Genomic DNA, 22,366 nt, shown 5'->3' with positions numbered 1-22,366 from the left:
ATTAAAGAACTAACCTGAGCTTTTGTGTGAAAATTTCATGGTTGCCAAAGGGTTTGGTTTCCTTCTGGAGTGTGGACTTTTGTAATGGCAACAACCAGACAAGCTTTGTTGGAGCAAATGTATTAAGGATCTGTTCACCAAGAGTTAAATACAAAAGGAAACAAGGGAATAACAAAGAATCATAGCATCGTTTAGGTTGGAAAAGACTTTTAAGATCATTGAGTCCAACCCAGCACTGCAAAGTCCACCACTCAGCCGTGTCCCTAGTGCCACATCTACACATCTTTTGTGTGATGCTTATTAAGGTCACTGTGAGAAAACTAAATCAGGCCTGCATTTAGATCCCTATTTTATCAAAATTTCAAGATGTGGAAATATTAGTTCATTTAAAAACATAAAAATATTCCCTACTTCTAGCTAACTCTCATGCAGGAGGTGAAAATAACCTCCAGGTTTACAAATCATGCAGATTACTCTGGTTACGTCCATGTAAAAATGATAAATTCCAGATTTCTTCTGGGAAAAGATGCCTAGTGGTCTTGAGTAGTTGTTTTCCTCTTTCTTCATCACTGTTCTTTATAATCAGCACTTGAAATTAATACTTACTAAGAAAGAGATCGTCTCAGTGTAACTCTCCATAAGAATACTACTACCTATTCCTTCATGGGCAGTCATTCAACACAATAGTAATTTGAACTGAATTTCCAAACGATCAAGTTGTAGACTGGAAGACTTACTAAACAGCTAATAACCTGTTTTGAATGTTGCAGTTTCCATTTCTTGAAAGTTAGAAAAATATGAAGGATGAAGCTTGTGGATTTGTTTTTGCATCAGATTCATTTTCAGTTGTAGTCTACAGCATGCACAGGTGTAAATAGTGTAGGGTGGGGAAAATGACTGAGATGTGGTCCCATATGGAAACATATGGAATCTTCCTGAATTATGTCTTGTCATAGCCTATATTGCCACCCATATAAAACAATAACAACCTTATTTCTAAAAATTGCACAATTGGTGAATTTTCCATACCCCAAAGTGAGTTATATCACACAACTAAAAATCCTACATGACAAAAATTCTAAAAGTGAAATTAAATTCTTCAGCACTAAAAATCAAGATATAGCCTGTTTTCAGCCTGATTCTGTCTGAATTTTTCCACAGAACAGTCTTTGGGGAAATTGCTTTTCTGTCAGTGGGTGATGATGAATTGAAGATCTCAACAGACTTTTTTCGCTGTTGTCTTGTTCAGTAATTTAGATATGCTGTAATCATGCATCTTGTCTTATAGCAGCTTGCTGACCAGAGCTCTTGGTGAGGTTATCCATTTTCCAAGTTGATATACATGGATATATACTTGCAATAGGTGCTCTTTGATCTGTAGTCACGTCCCAAACCAAGACCTACCACTTGCTGTTTCTGAAAGTAAGTCAGTGTCTTTTTCTCAGAGTTTGAGATAAAATTGTGGCTGTGGAGAGCATTCCTGGATGGACATGGAGCAGCTTGGAGTGTTACTGACAAAAGAGAACAAGCAGAGAATTGTGCTTATGCTTGGCAGTCTTTCTCTTAAAACTTCTCTGATACAAAGAGAAATCTGATGGAAAAACTGGATCAAGGCAAAGATCCCACTCCATGTTTCCCAAGCAGCTAGAGGAGGGGTAGGTGAAGGGGAACTGTTCCTGTATCTGAACTACTTTTTCTTAAAGCAGGGCTCTGATTTCAGTCTCCAGAATCCTCTAAACAAGCATTCAGATGACAATAGCAATTGATTGCTCTGAGACAGGTCCTTCAGAGTTTTTTCTCCTGGCAGATTTCTGAACGTACAATAACTGCAGTGAAATACACAGTGGAGAAGGTACAAACCAGACAAACAGACATCCATTCTGCATGGTCTTTCTGTTAGTAGTTGAGACCCATCTTTGAATTAAAGATAGTAGAGACTCGAAAACCAAACTCCTGGGTAAATACTTAAATTTCTGGGCTATCAGATTTCAAAGCAGCCCCAACAACAGTTCTACCCTGCTTCCACTCCTAGCTGGTTTGCATTTTTGGGGACCATATGCTTAATGCTCTTTCTTCCCTTCATTTTCTAAGGCTGGAACTTCACCAAACCTGAGGTAAGAACTTAGGAACCAGCATAGTCAAGCAGCTTCAGGATGTAAGCAAGAGTTCCTTATGTTGTGCAAGAGAATAGCTAAGAGACTTCTGCTGTTCTCATATTAGAAAAACTGTTCAAAGTAGTTCACTCTCAGCCCCTCAGCAGTTCCTGAAGGAGCTTAACACCCCAGCTTACCTGTAAGTGTAAGTGGTTGTGAGGGGTATATTAGAGCTGAGCTTTGTGCAGCTGCTCCCAGGTCACGGTCATGTCTCTGGAGTTATGAACAGAAAAGTTTCTATGCCAGATAGACTCTTAAAACTCTTTGTTACAGGAATTCCAAGGAGCAGGAAGGTCTAGGTATAAAAAAACAAAACAAAAAAACAAAAACGAAACAAAAAATCCCACCTGCCTATACACACATTTTGCACAGCTGCCTTGAAAAACTATTCACTGAAATAATAGAGTTGGAAGTTTCATGACACGAGCAGCATGAGCCACAGCAGGGGGTAAGGTGTAACCTTAGCACACAGTGAGCCCAGATAATTCCAGTGTTTCCTGGAAGGAAACAAAAGCTAGAGCTTTAGCAAACAAGCAATCTGCTCTTAGGTGCAAATTGTTTTTTCTTCAGGTAATGAGAAACTGTAAGAACATTGTATAGTGGAAAAGTAATTTTTGAGAAGAAAATTATCAAGAGGTTTTGCTTAAGATGATTTTAAATGCAATTGCAATTTGATATTGCAGTTTATGTGGTTTCCACATACATGTTTTTCCCTCAACCTCCTTAAGGGCACTCAAAATAAGGAGAAATTCAAAGCAAAATTTAACCTGACTGCTGCTACTTCTCTATTCCCCTATTTCTCAGTTTTTAGGCATTAGGCACTTGTAGTAACTGCAACTTCATTGTAGCTTCTCCTTACATAGTGCTGGTCACTTCTCCGTCACTTTTATGATTCACCTAGGAACTAATCTATCTGTAAAGCTGCAATAGGGAATGGGCTTTGTAGCCTAGTTGGGGTGTCCCACGGGCCTTCCCCTCAGCTCTGCCCCCCAGAATACTGAGAGCAGTACCACTGGACTCGCATACAGATGGGCAACTGAAAAGGAAGGAAGAGGTGTGCACAGCATATCTAAAAATCTCTGCTGGGGTTACATGGCAGTCATACCTCATGTTAAATTGATGCCCATAATGCCACCAGAGAGGGCAAGGAAATCAGCAAAAAAGTCAGAGAAGCAAAAGAGGTTTATCTAATTTTGTTATTTTTCAGTCTGTCTCTAAAATAAAAAAGGAGATATTCGGTTACAGGAATGTTAGAAAGAGGCAGCAAATGAAAAATACTCCCAAGCTTCTTAATTAGCTTACCACACCTTCAATTTACTAATGTCCAGACGCAATTAAGCGATTCCATGCTAACCTTCTTTCATAAGCAGAAGAAAGGATTTTTTTCCCACCCAGCACAGGCATCTTCATGTACTCACTGTTGAACAGCAATGAAAGGTGTCTTTAGATCAGGGGAGCAGGGCACTCAGGGAAAGCAGCAGGAACCCATCCAGGGGGCTTTGCCAGGCCCTGAGTAGCATTTTATAGCCCATGCTATGGTCTGATACCCACACAATAAGGGTCTAAGTGCTGTAGAGAGTCACAAGCCGATGCTGTGGCACAATATGTGATGAAATGGACTTCAAAGAGCTGGGAACTGAATCTTTTTCAGCTAAAGAGACTGTTCTTTGTGTCACAGCCCGTGGTGTATGGATTTGTGTGTCCTGCCTTGCTGCACTGATTGTGACATATGGTGCACATGTTGCTGTCGTGTGTCAGCTCAGACTCCTGGGGCAGCAACAGAGACTCCTGGATTAGAGGCCTCTTTTCAGGGGATGGTGCATTATGGTGGGAGAGGAAAGGGGCTTGGAGTTACAGGGCAGAGGACAGACTGTCTGAAGGGCTGCTGCAGGAGTGTGTAAGAGGCTGTGATAAGGGGGAGGTAGTAGGTGATCAGTACTGGCTGGCAGCAACTGGGCACCTGCCTGTACTGTGAATTGGGGCAGCTGCTATCTGCTAACATCAATCCCAAAGGGGAGACAAATGCGTGCACTGCAGCATATGGAATAAAAGCCCTAGGCACTTCACTGTGCCACCCAGGAGGGGACGTTTCAGCTTGGGAAGTGACACGGAGAAGCACAGAAAGGTTGTCTAGGCAAGCTTGAAACACTAGGAGATAAAAACCACACAAAAGAGGGGAAGTATTAAGTGTCATAGAAGGCTGGTAACTCACTTGAGAAGCCAGAGACTTTCGAGAGGAAGATTGAAGAGATAAAGGACATGGGTTTGAGGAAGTGCAGAGAATCACAGAATATTCTGAGGTGGATGGGATCCACAAGGATCATCAGAAGTATTCTGATGAAGGAGGGGCCCTGACTTCACGTTCCTAAGTTGCATTCTTTGAAGGTGGGTAGCTTTGAGAATAGAGTCTGCCTGATTTAGTCCAAGACCAGAGCATTTAAGACTCGTGTTTGCAAGCTTTTAGTGCCAAAGTGAGCACTACTCAGGCACATACAGTACCTGGCACAGACACACAAAATCCATGCTTAACAAAGACCAAAACCAAAACATGTTATTAATGAAATACTTCAGGAAGCCTAGCAACACACTGCAAAAGGGACCTTGTGGGCCTGATTTCTCTTCATAGATAACTATTTCATAGTCATGTCCATAAACTTATTAAAATCTAAGGAGTATTTTTGATTTCTTCCTCCTATTAATATTCCAGAATCTTTTGTTTAGAAACTTAAACTATGGCCAAGCCACACACACCCCTATTTGCTCAAGGCATTATTGTTCTTTTGTTTAAATATGCCTTCTCACTCCTTGTGTTTAATTCACTCTTGTATTTATAGAGTACAGTTGCATTGTTCCTTAGCCTTTATTCTGCTCAAACAGTTTACTCCTGTGTATTAGAGTGCCCTGTGCTAATCTCTGTAGCCGTTCACCGCACCTGCTCCAACTGAATCCACATCTTCCAACATAGGTGACAAGTATTGTAAATGGAATTCCAGGTGCAGTTTTACAAGTACAACAGCATTAATATTTCCCTGTCACTCTTGAAAAATTCTTCTGCAGAACGCTCTGGAATCACACTTGTGTTTTACTGAGCCACATTTCACCATACCAATAGCTCAGAGCCAATTTATGATTAACCAATGCACTCAGGGCTTGCTCTGCCTCTTTTGCTTTCAATGGATAAGCATTTCCCGTATGAGCTGAGAGCTCATTATTAAACCTCTGGGTTCATGACCCTGCACTCCTTCTCGTCACTGCTATTCAAATTATCGGAGTTTTCCAGTTTTTCCTGTAGAGTCCAACTCTCCACTGTTTTGACAGTAACTCTCAGTTTCATGTCGTCAGAAACAAAGAATGTGTCCTTCAAATAACTTTCCTTATCACCATAGCTTTACCCTCATTGCAATCATTTTTCAAGCCATTGCTGCTAATGGAATTAGAGCAAAATAAAATCCAGTTTCTCCTGTATGGCGTCTGTAAGCCTCACCTGTGCCTTGATGAATCGTGACGATGCACCCATCTATTGACAACAGCAAATACAGGTTGAGGAGCTGCAGCCAACCTTAACAAAAACTTGGAGGTTTGGCCCTCGCTCTAATCCACGATTGGCTTGCTTGGAAAGCTAAAAGCAAACAGAGGCCCATTGCAATAAACACTGTGCAAGGATATCAAGAAAAGAACTTGCCCCTGAAAAGAGCTTACATCTATTGTGCATCTATCCAAAACCTCCATAAAAACCCCAACAAAAAAGCCACCCTAGGATAATGAGCTATTGTATCCACAGCACTGGAAACACAAGAGCCTGAATGATCCACTCTCAATTGTGAACAATGGAAACACGCTGAATCACTAAAACCAAACCTTCAATAGGCAAAATGCAGCCTTGTCACTAAGACAAACTGCTAATAACAACAATGAGGCTTGGAACAGCTTGTATGGAGCCCAACTGGCTCTCATACTTCAGCTGAAGTTCATCCAAAGTTGAACAGGGAGGTCTCCAGATGGTCACTGCAACTGGGGTTGGAAGGAGGTGCCATTATGTTACCTTCTTGTTCACACACAAAGTGTAGAATTTTGTTCAGTGATGAAAATTAAGACTTACCCCAGAGGAGTGGACAGGACAAGCCATGAAGGAAAATGGCATCACTTACACTGGGAAGATACTACTTTAAAAGGATATTCTAGTCATAGCACTTTGACAATTATTAACTTGAAAAACAGGGGGGCAAAAGTACAATTGTGTTTCAAAGTTTGTGCTGTGCTTTTTTCTCACAGCATGTAAAATAAATGTATTTTATGAAAAACAATTTCTTTTAGAGAAGAAAACATCTAACTTCACAGTATTTAAACAGATAAAAAACAAAATTCTCTATTGAAGCCCCAGTCAGGGATGCAACAGACAGAGGGACATCCACATCGCTGAACTGAGCTGCAAGCTACATTTCCTTCCAGGTCTTCCATTTAGGGTTATATTTGTGTCTGTTCCCTATGCTTTACAACCACACTGACAATATGGACTTTGCCAATACAGCCTGCCTCAGGGAGAGCACAAAATACCTCAAAAATTCCTTCAGGGAGAAGCATCATCTCTGAGTCAATCTACCTGCTCCCAGGGACACCAGCTTGCCTACTTGCAGACAAGTGGAGGTGGGAAAGCTCTGGTCTCCACTTGCTTGGTTACAGAACAAGTCAGAGAATATATTTAGGAGGAATAGCTGTCCCTGAGAGGACTGTCCATTACAACAGGGCAAAGACTGTCTTTGGGAGATTTGAGGGCAGACCTGGTGCCTCTCCAGAAGTGTTGGCTTCCAAGGGCTCGAGGAGAAATTTGTGTTTCTTCATTTCTCATGCCAGTCTTGAATCTTAAACTGATCACAAGGTTCTCAGAGCACTCTTAGTAGCATGCACATGGTGAGTGTGAGGAACATATAAAAGCCACAAGGGTTATGTGAAACACCGACTATGCAGTTAAAGCAATAACATATCCCAAAGTCTGCCACAGAGAATGTGCTTAAACATTCTCAGATGGGAACAAATGCAGCTCTGCTCATTCCTGTTTGATTTGGGTCGTAAAGCACGCATCTGACAGAATCACCCTCTAAGCCAAGAAAAAACATTCACCCTGTGTTGTAACCAACACTGCTGCACCTCTTTACCATGAGACCATCTCACCTAAGGGTGGCCCAGCAGGACCACAGCACATTCTGTCAGAAGGGACTTCCTCACAGAGCAAGCAAAGAAGCTGTACTGTCTTCAGCCAAAGAGAGGGGAGATTCCACCTCCTAGTATCTCTCTTGGGGGAGGAACTCAGTGAAACACACTATTCTTAAACAAAAATACTCTTTGTTTTGTACCCAGATTATATACTGAGACATTGCAGGTGCCAAGTGTATTTCTCCCACTCTGCATGTTTTTCTTGAAAATCAAATTCCCCTTTTCTAGTACATACCACAGGAGGGAAGGGTGGTAGTGGGGAGTTTGTAACATGCCTTAAGAAATGAGGGGAGGCAAATGGAATACCAAAGGAGGAAATAATTTTTGCAAACAAGTCAGCAAAATATTCTAATGCGTTTGGTCTTCAAGCACAGTTACATTTACAAACAGCCTGATGACAGGAAGGTGTGTTGCTCCAGTTCCACTGCCTCAGCAAGACTGGATTGGAGCAATGAAGGATTAGGACCTGATCTAACATGCTTTGAACCTGGTAAAAACCAGGCTTCAGCTGAACCTGCACCGAACTAGCACCCTAACTGAAAATAAAGAAGATAATTTTTCTCTTTCTGCATTGAAAGTGAGACCCTAAGACAAATTATGGCATAGAAGAACTTTAGGAAACTACTGCTCTTCTCTGCGCAACCTTTGCACTTGTCGTGTAGAGCAGTTCTGAATCCTGCTCTTCATCACCACTAACTTTATTTCATTCAAAATCAAGATTTCCTAATGCATCTGACTGACAAACATAGAAATCATTGATTGATCAGAGATGATGCAGGAAATCTTTCAAAACTGGTTCTGCTTGGTGTAAACGGAATGGTCATGCTGTTGTCAAGAAGAGACATCAGCAAATACAGTAATGCATTCTTTACACTGAAAGCATGGTCATTTCCTAAACCACTGGCAGTGGCTTTTATGACCAAACTCACTAAACAAACATCACATTTCCATGCAGTCTAGTACTACCAGACTGTGTGTGCTATTGAATTAACAACATTTTGAAGCCCTTTTAAGGCATATTTCAATCTTACTAAAGATATGAGAATTTAACTCATCTCAAGCTTCTTTTCTTACAACCAGAAATTGCTGTCATTGCTCTAAGTATCAGTACAATGTATGGGTAGGGGAGAAGAATACTAAGTACCACTTAATTATTCTATTGATCTATTTCATTTTAAAGTCTTTTTTCTAGGACCTGCTGCAAGCACTAACCTTTTTCTGTAATTACCACTAAAGAACATTGACAAGAAACAGTCCTGAAAAATTATGAACTCTCTGAAGATGACATCTGAGAATGAGCTTAATTATTCATGAATAGCCTTTGCAGATATCTAACTGTTTCTATAAGGCTAACATTGATAGGTCCCTACTCACATGCCACTTTCATAACATCTGACATATTTTTCTATTTTCAGTAAGTTAATCTTTACTGATAGGCAGGATGGACTGATTTTCCCTGCTTTACCATGGAAGACCAGGTGTGTAGAAAAACTGAAGATATAATTTTCAAACTGATCTTTTTCAGAAATGACTTAGCTCTCTACCCATGGCACTACTTCAGAAAGCTTGGTCAGCCCTCAAAGTTGAGGTTGCCTTCCAGGACCCTGATGAAACATTACAAGGACAAGGCCAGTACTCAGAGACTGCACTTGCATCACTTTGTAATAAATAATATTTCTTAGTATTTTGCTGAAGGAGGTTGTATTTATTTTAGTGTTCTATGCTGTTTTCGTATCACTCCCACTTTCTACACAAATGTCAAATACCATCCAAGTAAAAAAAAAAAAATCAGTCTACAACTTTAAATATACAATGGTAACATTATAATATTTATCAGCCACCTCTTATAACAACATTACAAAGCTCTCAAGTTAGTTTGATTGGGAGCACTTTTCCATCAATTTGTTGACACTCGTTAGTTGTTTTCAAATTGTTATCAGTCCAGTACCCCCATCATGGTTTCTGCTATTTTTCCTATGACTAAGATCCAACAGACTTATGGTTGGCAGTGCCCACTGAAATCCTAATGGGTCTAACAGGTTAGCTGCCTTTCTTTCTTCCTGGGGTCTTCCCCAGTGGCCACAACAACACTCACCACTACAATCTCTCGGCCGCACTCTGTTTCCTGGAGCAAATCTATGCATTTTCAAATGTTTAGGTGCAATTCAGCAATCTTTGGATTTATTACCAGAGGGGAAGATAAAGAGTCATATGACATGGCTATGACATCTCTCTGCTTTGTATCTATAGATATCCTTAAATCTCTGCTCTGCTGTTAGTGAGCCAATGGCACTGGTAGGTGACCAGGAGCACAGCTGGGCTGAGAAGCGAAGGTGGATTTTTATTCTTAAGAAAGCTTAGGGCTCAAGTGTTTAATATCTTATCCCACTCCATGTATTTAGTATCTTACCCTATGGAAAGAGCTGTATCCACTTTTCCAGTTAGAATTTTATGTCTTAAATTTGTCACTCTCAGCCTCCCCATTCTTCCACTCATTTTATATTCACAGAGAGAAGGATTATTGTTTTAACAGTTTCCTCTCAGCCAGGATGTTGTTGTTTTTCTTGAAAGTAATGAATCCATATTCTTTCCCAGTTATGGCTTATTAGGTAACCTGTAAAATAGTCTTAGACATTTTACAATTAAAATTTACACTTTTTCCCCCAACTGGATTGCTTTCCACTTTGTGAAATTGTATCAGCTAAAGCTACTAATTTGCATTTTGTTTGCCTTGAACAAATATAATCAAGTTATGAATATTTTTAGTTACTGTACTACTAATTTTCAGCACTGTGGTACCTCCCCTCTGCTGATGCAAAAGTCTAGTCTGGACTTTCCCTAATACCTGGAGCAATCATTTTTAAGAAAGAAAATTAAGGATGTTATTTAGTGATTCTGAAGATGCTTCAGTGCTGGCAGCATGAAACTGCCAGCATATGGCATTTGGATTAACATCTCCCACAAAAACTGTAACTTTCTTTTTCCTCCTATACATTATAGATAGTAATTGAGAGAGCCAGTCACCCATTCCCCATAAAAAGTAGGGGTTTATTTCTCTCACAGAGAGAAACTCCTACTTTGCACTTTTCACAGTCAGAAATCAGTCCATGAGATAATTTCTTTGCCATTTGTCACTAGTAAATTAATTAATCATGCTTTTTTTTTTTTTTTTTGGTCATAGTGTGCCATTTCTCATCGCCTTCTGTCCACTAAACCTTTCTTAAGAGATTATAACCAGTGATTTAAAGATTTCAGTCACCAGAAAAATTCCCATCAAGTTCCAGCAATGCCATCTCTATTGAATTTATGCTCATAAATGAGCAATTCCGGTTCCTCTGTTTATTATCTAAGACCCTTGCATTGGCTTAAGCAGCTTTCTCCTTATCATGGCCTTGGGCATGTGAGTTGGTTTTATTCACCACAGCACAGCTTGGGCTTAAATAGATGCTCGTTTTTTTCCTGACAGTCCCTTTCTCACAGAGGCAGAAGCAGGCAGAGTTTCCCCCAGCAGGCTCAGAGGCTGTCTGCTTACCAGGAAACCCCCAAGAAGGGGAACCTCCCCAACCTCCCTTCTACCCTGCAGCCAAAGGCAGGAGACATTAAACAAATTTATACCTGCTACCTTTCTTCAGCATGGACAAGTGAGTTCTGTCATTACTCTGGTTAATACTTGACTGTGTGCTGCTTTGCCTACCTCCCCCCCCTTAAAAACAAAACAAAACAAAACAAAAAAAATCTTGCTTCTTGAGTAGTTCTTGCAGCTCAGAGGAGGGTAGACAGGAATGAACTTTTAAAGCGAAAATAATTTTTTGTGTGTATCCATATCCTTGCTCTTAACTTTCATTCTTTTTAGGGAATGTTACATTAAAAATATCAGAGAGCAGCTAAAGGTTGAAGGTTTTTTTATTCCACATAAATTCAGGCATTAATGATGCAGTCCTGTCTTTGATTTCTAGTATGATCCCAAATTTCATCAGGATGGTTATTCTGCATAAGTAATCAAAACTACAGAAGCCCATTCTTGAAATCCATGCTGTGTCTTACTAGAGAGGTATTGGACACCAAATGAGAATGGCTTTAGCACTCTTCTGTTAATGCCTTGTAAAATGGTCCTTTTATAGGATATGCTTTAAAACAGGACCAATTATTCTTACAGATTGCAATATAAATCGTAGTGTAATTAGTACTTAACAGCAATAATGAAAGTGAGAAAAATAGTGAAATAAATTTATTCTAAGTAATTGCATTTCCACCTATTTATTTAAAATCTGCCACTTTTGGATCTTGTCATCTTACCAATGCTGTAGCACAATGTTCCACTACTAGCCCCTTTATACAGCTTTGTAGAATAGCTGCAGTATTCCCTGACTCTTAGAACAGAAGTGGTTCCTTCCTAATCCAAACCTCCTAATGGCTCAACATTTTGTGCTGAGAGATCTTACATCTTCTTGGGAGATCAAATAAGCAACTTTTCATTAGAGTGTCCTAAAGGAACTATTGTCTATACAGCCACTTAAAAAGCCAGAACTTTTTTCCTGCCACGTCTGAACCGTTTTCTTACTTAGGAGATGTTTATTGCATTCTCTGTAACCACTTCTTACTCAGTTTGCTTAGCCCAATACAAACCTCACAGTTAACGGCCTCCTCATTATTTCAACTGCCTAGAGAAACTCGATTTAATTCAAGACCAATACCACTGCAAGGCTATTGTAGCTCTAAAATATTTCCTCGTCAGTCTATTGGAAGAAAGGAAAGAGAAATAAATTTTTTAAAAGTCTGGAAAATAGCCACCAAGAACAAAGGTACAGGCTGTGTTAACCAGCATGGCTGAATGACATCCAGGATTTTATATTTTTCCATTAGTGCTCCATGGAGCTCAGTATTCCCCCAGTCCTCCAAAATTTAAGGGCTTGTTTTCGGTTTTGGATCTATGTCTCCAAATCCGTGGCTATAAAACATGAAACAACTGCAAATCACTACAGTGTTAATACCCAAATTTGGCAGGCAGACTAAATCAATCATGTTTGGAAAGCGTGAATTGCCTCATGCATTTCAATGGGTTCCCTGGTCACTGTACACAATTATTTGGATAATGAGTTTTTTTAGGTGTTTCACCAATGATTGTGTTACTAAAATATATTCATTTCTGAATGCCAGTTGCTTTCTAGCCAGTGGTCAAAACCTTTCAGATTCATCCTTCACAATTCCTGTGGCATATTGGTGAACTGGCAATATGACATTTTATACAGCATGAAACCCAGATACTGCATAAAACACTGAATATACAAGGAAAACAAACGTATGAACATATTATTCACAACCGCACAAAACTTAGCAATTTTCAGAGTGGCTGTTTGGACTTTCCAGTCTGCCCTGGAGACCTCATGTCATGGCAACTGGGAGCATTGTTGCAACCTTCAGATCCCACTTGTCACCAAACATCCAGGTGTACATGCCTTGTGTAAACCGATCTGTCAGCGAAAGAAATTATCAGCTTTACATTGCAATGGAAAAGCTTACACTTTTTTCTGCTGCGTAGGAGTAGACATGGAGAACCAAGACTTGTTTGCAAAGTCACATGTTGGTAATATGTGGCAGGATGAACTTTATTTTAAAGCCAAACTGAGTTGAGAAGCATTCAATTGTTTTAGTTGATGTGGTTTACCTCTGGGATTTTTTGTTTGAGTTTGTTTGATTTGGTTTTTGGTTTTGTTTTTTTGTGTTTTTTTCTTGTGTTTTTTTGTTTTTGTTTTTTTTTTTTAATACAACAATCCATTGCAGGACTTGTTACCTGTTTTACATGAGTTTGTGTGTATTTCTTTTTCCACATGGGAAATGCTGTGTCTTGTAGAGCACCTATACAGTTGTAGTAACCATGTAGTAACCATGTCTGTATCTGCAGTTGTGCAAGGGGCAGACAATCTGGGAAAAGGCCCAAGTACCCGAAATGTTCTGGTTTTTTTCCGGTACACTGGTTGCTCTAACAAGGGCTACTACTTTTCTTTGCAAACCTTGCTTGCTTTATATTGTAACCACTTTAATGAGATCGTACCACTTTATCTACCTGACAGGCCATAGCAGAATAAGCTGTGCTCTGTAGGCATGTTCCAAGGAGCATGAAAGGTGAAACTAGAATAGGTGGCTGCATTTTGGAGCTACATTTTAAGCAACAGCTATTCCCTGCTTCCTTCATGGCCAGCTCACAGGCAAGGTAGTTTCTTTCCTAAAGTTTTAATGGTTTTCAAAGAGCTGCTCTGATTAGCCTGCCTTGCCCACACCCTTTACCACAGTTACCAGGGAGTGCTCATGTGAGGAAACCTACTGGCACAAGTAGTGAGGATGTAATGAGTTCCCCACAGCCTCCATGGAGGCTGTTCCTGACCCAGAATCATGGTTATTGGGAATTAATTACTCTATTGACAAGCAAAGAGCTCATCACTTAGCAACCACATGTGCACTGTAAGGAAGTATTTTGCCTGAATCTGACTCTGAATCTCCCAGGCCCACTCAGCTCCATGTTCAGAGATCAGACCTGCCCAATAGTTGCAGCTCTACACTCCTCTCCCAGCACCACTGATATCCCCGGCAGCAGCACTGTGCCACAGCCTCTCGTTGCCTCACTGCAGCATCGCTCATCACTGAGCCCCAGGTCCCTTGCCAGGAGAGCAGACATACCAGCCTGTGCCTCCTCATCGCATTCTCCCATAAGTGATCAGTTGTGCAAGCATTTTTGCCCTTCCAGATCAAATAACCTGACCCAAGGTGTCTCACATGATGGGACACAGGGAAATTGAGAAGTCCGAATTGCTATGGTGTCACCTTTCTAAAGTGAAGCACCTGAACCAACAACATTTTTATGCTTTTCAAGCCTGGGGACTTTCATTTTTTGATCATCCCTCAGAAAAAAAATGCAGTAGAACTTTTCTTCACAGAAACAAACTGAGGACAAAAGACACTGACACCCAAACAGAAATATTAATATTGAGACTATACATATACGATTTGACTGAAGCAGCAGAAGGAGCAGGTCTGACTGAAAATACCATGTAGATACCTTCTGATTATCTCCAGGTCCCAAAGCCACACTGATGTGTAAAAGATTCCATCCCACCAGCGAATGAAAAAGCATGCCTAAATGCCTATGGCATGCTGCAAGCTAAGCAAAACTGAGCTGCTGACTTTGTGAACATGTGCTCAATGTGATGTAATTATCATATCATTTTGCAGTGCACCATCAAGAATTTGAGCAGGAAGAGTTTTGTCTTCTCTGCTGTGTTACTTAAAAACCAGTAAAGTACATTCTCCAAGCAGCACTGCCACTGTGGGTATTAAAGTGACAGTGATTAAAAGAATTAATGTTTATTTATTTTTAAATCAATGCTTTATATTTACTTGGATTCATGGAAGAAATAAAATTTTTAATCTTCCTGCAATTCACCCAACTGGTAAATATAAATGAAATATTTTTGAGGGTGTAAAACTGAAATATGCTGTCTTGCAACTTCTGATTCTGTTCCCTGCTATAAACTAAAAAATCAGAATATTATGACTCTGATCATGGTATTTTTATCTAGAGTGGGATCAGCTCTCTGTATTGCTGACATTCTTGATACCTGAGCAGTCATGACAAATTGACAATTTCAGAACAGCAGCTGGCTGTTTATATCTCTTGAAAATATATAGTTTTCTCTAGGGAAATGTATCCTCTAAAAGTTCAGAATGGTAAATAAAGTCAAGCCTGGTTCAACAATGGCTTTCAAAGAAAATATTCTGCAGTTCCCAGTACTGCCTTCCCATCCCAGCCCCAAGAATAAGAGATGTAATGAGAAGTGGCTGCTATCTGGGGACACCAGCAGCTACTTTGCTTACTGGCCACCGACATCCAGAGAGGGCACAAGCTCCTGCAGAGAGCCTGTCTCCCCCGGGAGCTGCAGCGCTGCCAATGTCACCTTACCCCTTGTTTCTTTTTCCAGATCATTAACTGTTAAAGAGGGAGAGAAAGAAAAAGCGAGTCCTGTTGCCCTGAGAACAGCAAAACGTCAAGAAAGGACGATTACATTTTGTCAATCTTCTTCTAAAGCAAGTGTAGGGGACATCTTTGCCAAAAATAAACAAGAAGAAGGGTGGAAGTACTTCCACAGAAAACAAACATCCCTAAAGCTCTTTGACTTTCTTCTGCCAGTGTGTGCCTGTGTAAAACAGGCTTTGACAGCAAGCCCTCACTGACTGTGCCTGACAGGGCCCTGCTGTGACCACCCCCTGTGTGCTAGTGGCTGCTCGGAGGCAGCAGGGCAACAGGCACAGGTGGTAGGACTGGGGTGCCCAAATAGGATGGCAGCTGCTGCCAGAGAAAGCCTGGAGGTAGGCGTGGGCAGCACAGCAGAGTGGCACGGTCGCTAGCTGGCTCCAACCCCCGATTTTTGTTGGACTGCAGTGAAGTCTCAATGTACCTTTGATGTTTCACTTTAACCCCAAAAGCTGATTTCTCACCTTCCTGAAACTCTCTCAAGAACATGGGAGTTTCCCCACTGTAGTAGATGGCTGTCTGCCCCCATGTATCCACTATTTTCAGCCCAGAATAGCTTTCAACTTTGTGTCCCAAGTGGGAATTTCCAGCTGTAACCTGGCTGCACTTTTCAGTACGGCAAGCAAGCAGGCTGACTGGCAGCCACATGATTTGCTCTTGACATTGAACTGTTTGTTCTTTTCACATTCTGGCCACTTCTACGGTGCCTAAGCATCGCTCATAAAACATAAAGGCTTGAAAATGTAACCTACAAAAAGCTGAAGAACTGCTTGGCTAGTACTTCTCAACAGTTAGACCCTTTTCAACACTGTTAGTCTTGGTTTCTAAGGGTCTGTGTATCCCAAACACACCAGTGCTGCTGTATTCTGGTAACACAGCTCATTGAGATGCATAAGCATGTGCCATACTGCACCCAGTTCCCTTCCTCCAGGTACCAGCAGCCTCTGATGCAGCTGTATTGATCAAAAAAAAAGATGAAACCGGGGCATACCCAGCTATCAATGCTATCTGACCTGAAAGGAGTCTGATTAGGATTTTAGAAAGTCCTAAGCAGACTTTTTGTCAGTTCCCTTTGATTTTAAGGATATCGAGGGATACACGTAGAGGTGTAGAGGAGCAGAGCAGAAGCTGAGCTTTGTCATCTGCTTTAGTAAAGCCTTATTCCCTTCCTTGAAGGCCAGCTGCAACTGGGTTATGGTGCCACCTCCCTGAACCTTCTGGATGGTGTGCCCTCCTGGAGGCACTAGGAAGAAGTAGGCTCTGTACTCCCCCTTGCAAGGGCTGCTATCACAAGGAACTATCCAGTCATTGCAAATAAATTTTTTGGAAGTTTATTTCCTTTTGGACTGGGCAAGTGTCAAAAACTGTCTCCTGAAATGACTGAGATGCACTTCTGGCACTATTCCAGGCTTAAATAAAGATGAGTTGTAACACTGAGCTTTGCAAAAAGCATAAAAAAATGCTGATCAGAAAGATTTGTGTAAATTCTTGGCAAAACTCAAGAAGGGAAGGATAGTTTAATCTTTACAGATTCCTGGTTGCCTATAAGAAGGGGAAAGGCTTGACGTGGCTGTGGTTCAAATAGCTAATTTTCAGTGATTTGTTTCTGCATCCTATATTTTGTCTGATTGATCACTATATCTCCATCTTGAATTCCTTCAGACAGAGTCTGTTCTCTGAAACGGTGCCAGATTCCAGCATGAATGTTCAGAAGGGAGAGAAAATATGATATAAATCCAAACTGATTTGAATTTCTGCTTCAGTATAGCTTCCCATTAGGACCACACCGGCAGCAGTCATGGAAGTCCTTGTGTTATCTGCATGACAGCCTGCATCTCTTTAAGCACTCCCCTGGCAGCATTAAAAGTCCTATACTTGTAACATTGCACAACATGTTTATTTTCTTATTAGTTTTGAGCCACTGGTTAAAAGAGCCAGACTGGTTGATCAACAAATCTCTAAACATCTGTACTATATTTTTTAACTTTTCTATTGATATGCATATTTGTTCTCACTAGAAAGTTACTGCCTATGTTCAGTTAGATTAAATAAGCCATTACAAATGAACTTTAACGGTTGGTTTATGAATCTACTTTCTCTGGGAATAAGCCAGTAGCGATTGCCCAGTTTGCCTCCAGAGGGTTGCTCTGGAATTGCTTTGACTCCACAGTTGGGACATGGAGGAAAGCCCATATTTGAGGGGACAAAAGCCCACATTTGGGGATTTCCATGGTCAGTCTGACAGGTAAGCATGTCCATGAACAAAGCCCTCGACAAGAACCAGCGCTGTGAGGTATCTTAGCACATGTTTTAATAGTTGACTCATTGCTTGCGATACAGAAACCTCGGGGCTATAACCCAAGTGGCACAGATTTTTCAGGGATATCTATGAAAGTTCACTCCTTTTTTGAAAAGGACTAAAGACCAACTTCTTGGGTGGGGTGATGGTGGGTGTTGGTGAGATGACGGGAAAGACTAAAAAAAGAAAGCAAAGCTAAGAAGATCCCAGGAAATAATTTACCAGCTCTCCTCCAGAGTTCAACTCAGTACATGCATTTAATTCCTGATATCTGTTAAATCTGCTCCATACAGCTGGAAGTCTAGAAACTTTGATGGACTTCTCAGGTAAACTGCTCCACTATTTCACTACTTTTAGCACTGGAATGCTTTTCCTGTTGCCGAACCTTGCTGTAAGGCAAGATGTCTTTCCTGTCATATCCACCCCCAGACAGAATAAACTATTCATTCCTCTTTGCAAAAGTCTTTTTCATGTTTTATGCACTCAAATACAATTATCTATTACTCAAAGTAACATTTATCTATTTCTGATTTTTTTAAAAATCCATTCCTTATACATGCAATATAAATTATTTCCAAGTTAGAATCAGTTTTTCACGATATGTCCAAGTTAGTTTACCCAAGGGAAGTATTTATAGATTTTACCGAGTAATCAAGAAAATGAGGTTTTACAGGTCAGAAAATTATACCATTTCCAAAATCAATACTCCCACAGCACGTAAACACATGCTTCTTGGTTTCTCAGTACATAATACCCTGCAGACAAACAGACCATCCAACCTCTGTCAAATCTATAAGCTCCAGTAAGTAGTAGAATTGCCTGAAGTTTACATTATTTTCTCAGGAAAAGTGATTGAATTAAACTGAGATGATAATTTTCTGAAATCAGAAGGAAGTCAGTCTCAACTAACTCTGAAATACCTATCACATGGGCAATGATATATTTCTGCATAGGTACACTTATAAGCAAAATATTTATCATCAGTTTTTTAATGGTATAATATATTTACAGCAGTTCTTCCAACATATCACAGTCAAGATGTGATATTTTGATTTTAAGGCTATCAGAAAACATATGGTATGCTGTTAAAGAGAAGCATTATGCAATAACTGAAAGTCTCCTCATCATCCTTAATAAACAAAGTTTAATTATTATAGCCTTACCTAATGAGCAGAAAGGAGCTGTTAAATAATTTAAGATCCTGTTCACTGCAGGTTAGAGAGATAAACATCTTTCTTACTAAGGTGTACCTCAACATTTCCATGCTTTGAGTGCTGACAGAATAATTTCCAAGCTTTTTCTTCAGATCTGCAGAAAAGCAAGCAAAAGGTTTTTCCAAATCAACTTCTGAAGTATGTTTGTCCCAATTTAAGCTGCCTATGTTCTAGAAAAGCTTCTGGAACCAAGTTTTGCTTCTTGTTGTCTACTGATTTGCAGGAGAATGAGGTTTACTAAACAGTAGCATTAGCTGCAGCAACTGCAAGCAGAGGTACATCTGGTTCAGTCATGTGTTTGTAGTGCATTTGTTATATTTTTGTATATTCATAGTACTGTTTCAATGAGGTCTTGAAAATATTCATGTAGAGACCACATTATTATTTTCTACCTACCCAACAATAAATATTGGAAACATTTGGATATTTCCAGGGTTCTGAGGTACCGGTAGCCACTATATTTATTGTTTTCTAAACTGAAAGAGGATTATGTTATTCACAGTAAATGGAGCTCTCACTCTAAAAAGCTATGCTGCTTCAGAAAAGAGTAGAAAGTTATATTGAATTTCCTGTCATAATAAAGAGATTTATGTAAATGGCTGCAGAGACTAGGATTGCTGTTTGCCACTTTTACAATGCTAATTTTTGTTTTTCTCTCTGAAAACTTATTGAGTTTTTATTGTAGAAGTTATATTACAGTTATTTTTTCTAATCTATTCTGCTTTCCTGATGTTCTACATCTGACAGTACCCCATCAGTTATAAAGAAATTCTTTCTGCATGTGCTGATAAGTCTTATGTCCATGTACCTAAACTGATCCATGCAAAGTCATTCTTCCTCTCAGGAAGGCAATGCAGAGCATTTCTTCCAACACAGGCAGGAGCAGATATCTTGGGGAAAATGCTACCTTCATACTCATGGTCCTAATCCATGGAGACCAGTCAAATCAATAACACATCACTAGTGTTTCAAACTGGTCTTGTTTCACAGTCAGCCTACAGGCCACAGATATACTCTATTCAGTTAATGATAATGGAATTCAGTAATAAAAAATGGAATTAAACTCAGCCCTACATCCCAGGAGCTTGACCAATTAAGCATAATCACAGGTTCTAATCTTTTATATAGGCCTTAGCTATATTAGAAATGAAAGTAAATGTAAAGCATATTTCAATGTGGAATGTAAGCTCTTATTTGATTGAATTCAAAAGTTTGGTGTCTCAGTAAGCAGTAGGCACCAGCCTTCTGGCACTGTCTGTGAGAGGAAGTCCGAGGACCTTTCTGAAGGAATAAAATCCTTATCTGTTTTTCACTCAGCCAGAGTCTTCAGACTTCAACCACAAGCCTTCGGACAACATCCATGGATCCTCCACTCCAGGTCTTCTGAAGGCATTCCTGTCCTCATGTCTTTTCTGAACTCTCACTCAGTTCTTCTCCCCATCTCTGAAAGCAATGTTTTTCTCTTGCCAGTTCCACAACCAAGTAATGAAATCCTCATTTTATGACTTCTCTGACTGCTCAGCAAGTGCCAGTAACGTAGTAACTCTTTATGGGCTGGTGGTCTCACCTATTTATAGGCTGCAAGATGAACGTTTCCAGAGGGCCTTGTTATGACTACTGCGCAGAAATTTCCATGCTGTGCCTGAACGAAACAGCATTCCAGCACACTCCACCACAACACACTTCATGAAATGTTTAATTGACTTTCACAATAAAGTATATTGTATTTACATAGTCACTAACATTAACTTTTCAGAAGTTCTCCTCTTCACAGAAGATTTCTTTGCCTGGGGTATAGGTACAGCACTTAAAGCGTATATAATATAGCACTTAAAGTGTTATATAATGATTTCATGGATAAAGTCTGTCATCCTTAGCTATGGTTTAACAGCCTTTTCTTTAGACGACAGATTTTCTTGTATTTATCCAAAGACTAGGGCTCTTCACAGTAAAGACAAGCACCTACAGAGAAAACAGATCCCACTGAAGATAGATCTTTAAACCTTAACTCACACCACAGAGAAGGCAAGGGATGCTCCTGAAAATAAGCAGTAGCCAATCACACACCCTCAGTACATGAAAGTACCTTTTCCCACTGAGCTCAGATCAGCCCTAGCAGACTGTGTCAGCCCTCCTGTCATGCAACTGTATCTTTTCTTCAGCTGTGTGTCAGAGTTGGTCAACCCTCTTGCCTATGAAGTGTAAATACAGCCTCTTCACTGATCTGTCGCCTGTTATGTGCGTGTGAGGGACATTCCCCACACTCAATGAGCCAAGGACCTCTGTGTAACGCACTGTCCCTTAAGCAGGACAGTCACATTGGCAGTTAGCACCACAATCTATTTTTCTATCAAGTTTTTCTTTCATTCTCTCTCTGTCACAGAGGAAGTGCCACATACTCACAAAGCCTGGCAGCCCTCCATCCCAGGGTATTCCTGAGCCCTTCCAGTCAGGTTCTCCTGCTCTGCTCTCTCCATCCACTGCAACAACTGCTGTCCATGTCCTGAGCTGAAGACACACAAATACACTGCACCCGTCTTTGCACAGCAGCACTGTTTCTGTGAGCAAAGCAGGAATGATGTTACACGAAGAAAGAAAAAGACGGAATAAAAAAACTAATCCATTCTTCAGAGGTTATGAGAAAGTGAGACACCAGATCATTTTCTGTCTCTAAAATGCATCATTAATTTTCAACATTTTAAAATTATTTCTTTAGTGCTTTTCTGGAAAAACATAGCTGAACTCTTTCATATTAAGAGTCATGCAGATTCTAAAGTATGGATTTGATTACCTTAATCCAACAAAGTCTTAATCTAAAACTTCATTTATCAGGCTATCAGGGACATTTGAAAGTAGAAGAAACTGGATTTTAAGACCTGTTATTTGGCACATTAAACCAATGTACATCAGACCTTATGAGTCAATGTCAGTAACATTTACCGTAAGTAATTATTCACAAGTCTTTTTAATAGATTTTAAATCCCAGAGCAACCTTTACATGGATTCCAGCCTTTCCTAAACAGCAGATATTTTTCTAAATTAAAGGGTTTTTATAGGTGAATAACCACTCATGCTTGTGTAAGCATTTTCAATGACCTTATGCATTTTATTTCTGGTAAAATTCTTCTAGTTTCATCACTAAACTTTTTTATGACCACCTTCTAAGATGAAGAACTCTAATATAACATCTCATGTCTCCACAAGGTAATGAAAGTTTCTGGACAGCACACTTGTTAAAACCAGAGTGCCAGGTGCAATGCCACCAAGATTGTAACCAGTAGTAATGAATTACTGAGTTATGACCAACTTTACTAACATTATCTTCTAGTTTCATTCAATTTTTTTTCACTCCCTGTGTTGTCCAAGCAATCTGGTCAGTTGATGCACATCTTGGTCCTTGTGTTAGACTGGCTACAAAGGTGTCCCCATGTAGTATCTCCTCATGGAAGAGACCTACTGCAGA

General features: G+C 40.1%; 1 long non-coding RNA gene across 1 annotated transcript; it reads right to left on the bottom strand.

The window, feature by feature from the left end:
* Nucleotides 1-42: 42 nt before the first annotated feature.
* LOC115307750 lies at nt 43-6,299 on the bottom strand. The gene is made up of 3 exons (XR_003916100.1): nt 6,253-6,299; nt 5,638-5,772; nt 43-1,511 (listed from the first exon to the last, which is right to left on the bottom strand). It is a non-coding gene; the product is annotated as an uncharacterized LOC115307750 (long non-coding RNA).
* Nucleotides 6,300-22,366: the final 16,067 nt, after the last annotated feature.

The sequence above is a fragment of the Manacus vitellinus genome, unplaced genomic scaffold (genome assembly GCF_001715985.3).
Source record: "Manacus vitellinus isolate BGI_N305 unplaced genomic scaffold, ASM171598v3 scaffold_4_pilon, whole genome shotgun sequence".
NCBI lineage: Eukaryota > Metazoa > Chordata > Aves > Passeriformes > Pipridae > Manacus > Manacus vitellinus.
Note: the sequence above shows the minus strand (reverse complement) of the source record. Positions and strands in the feature narration are given on the sequence as shown.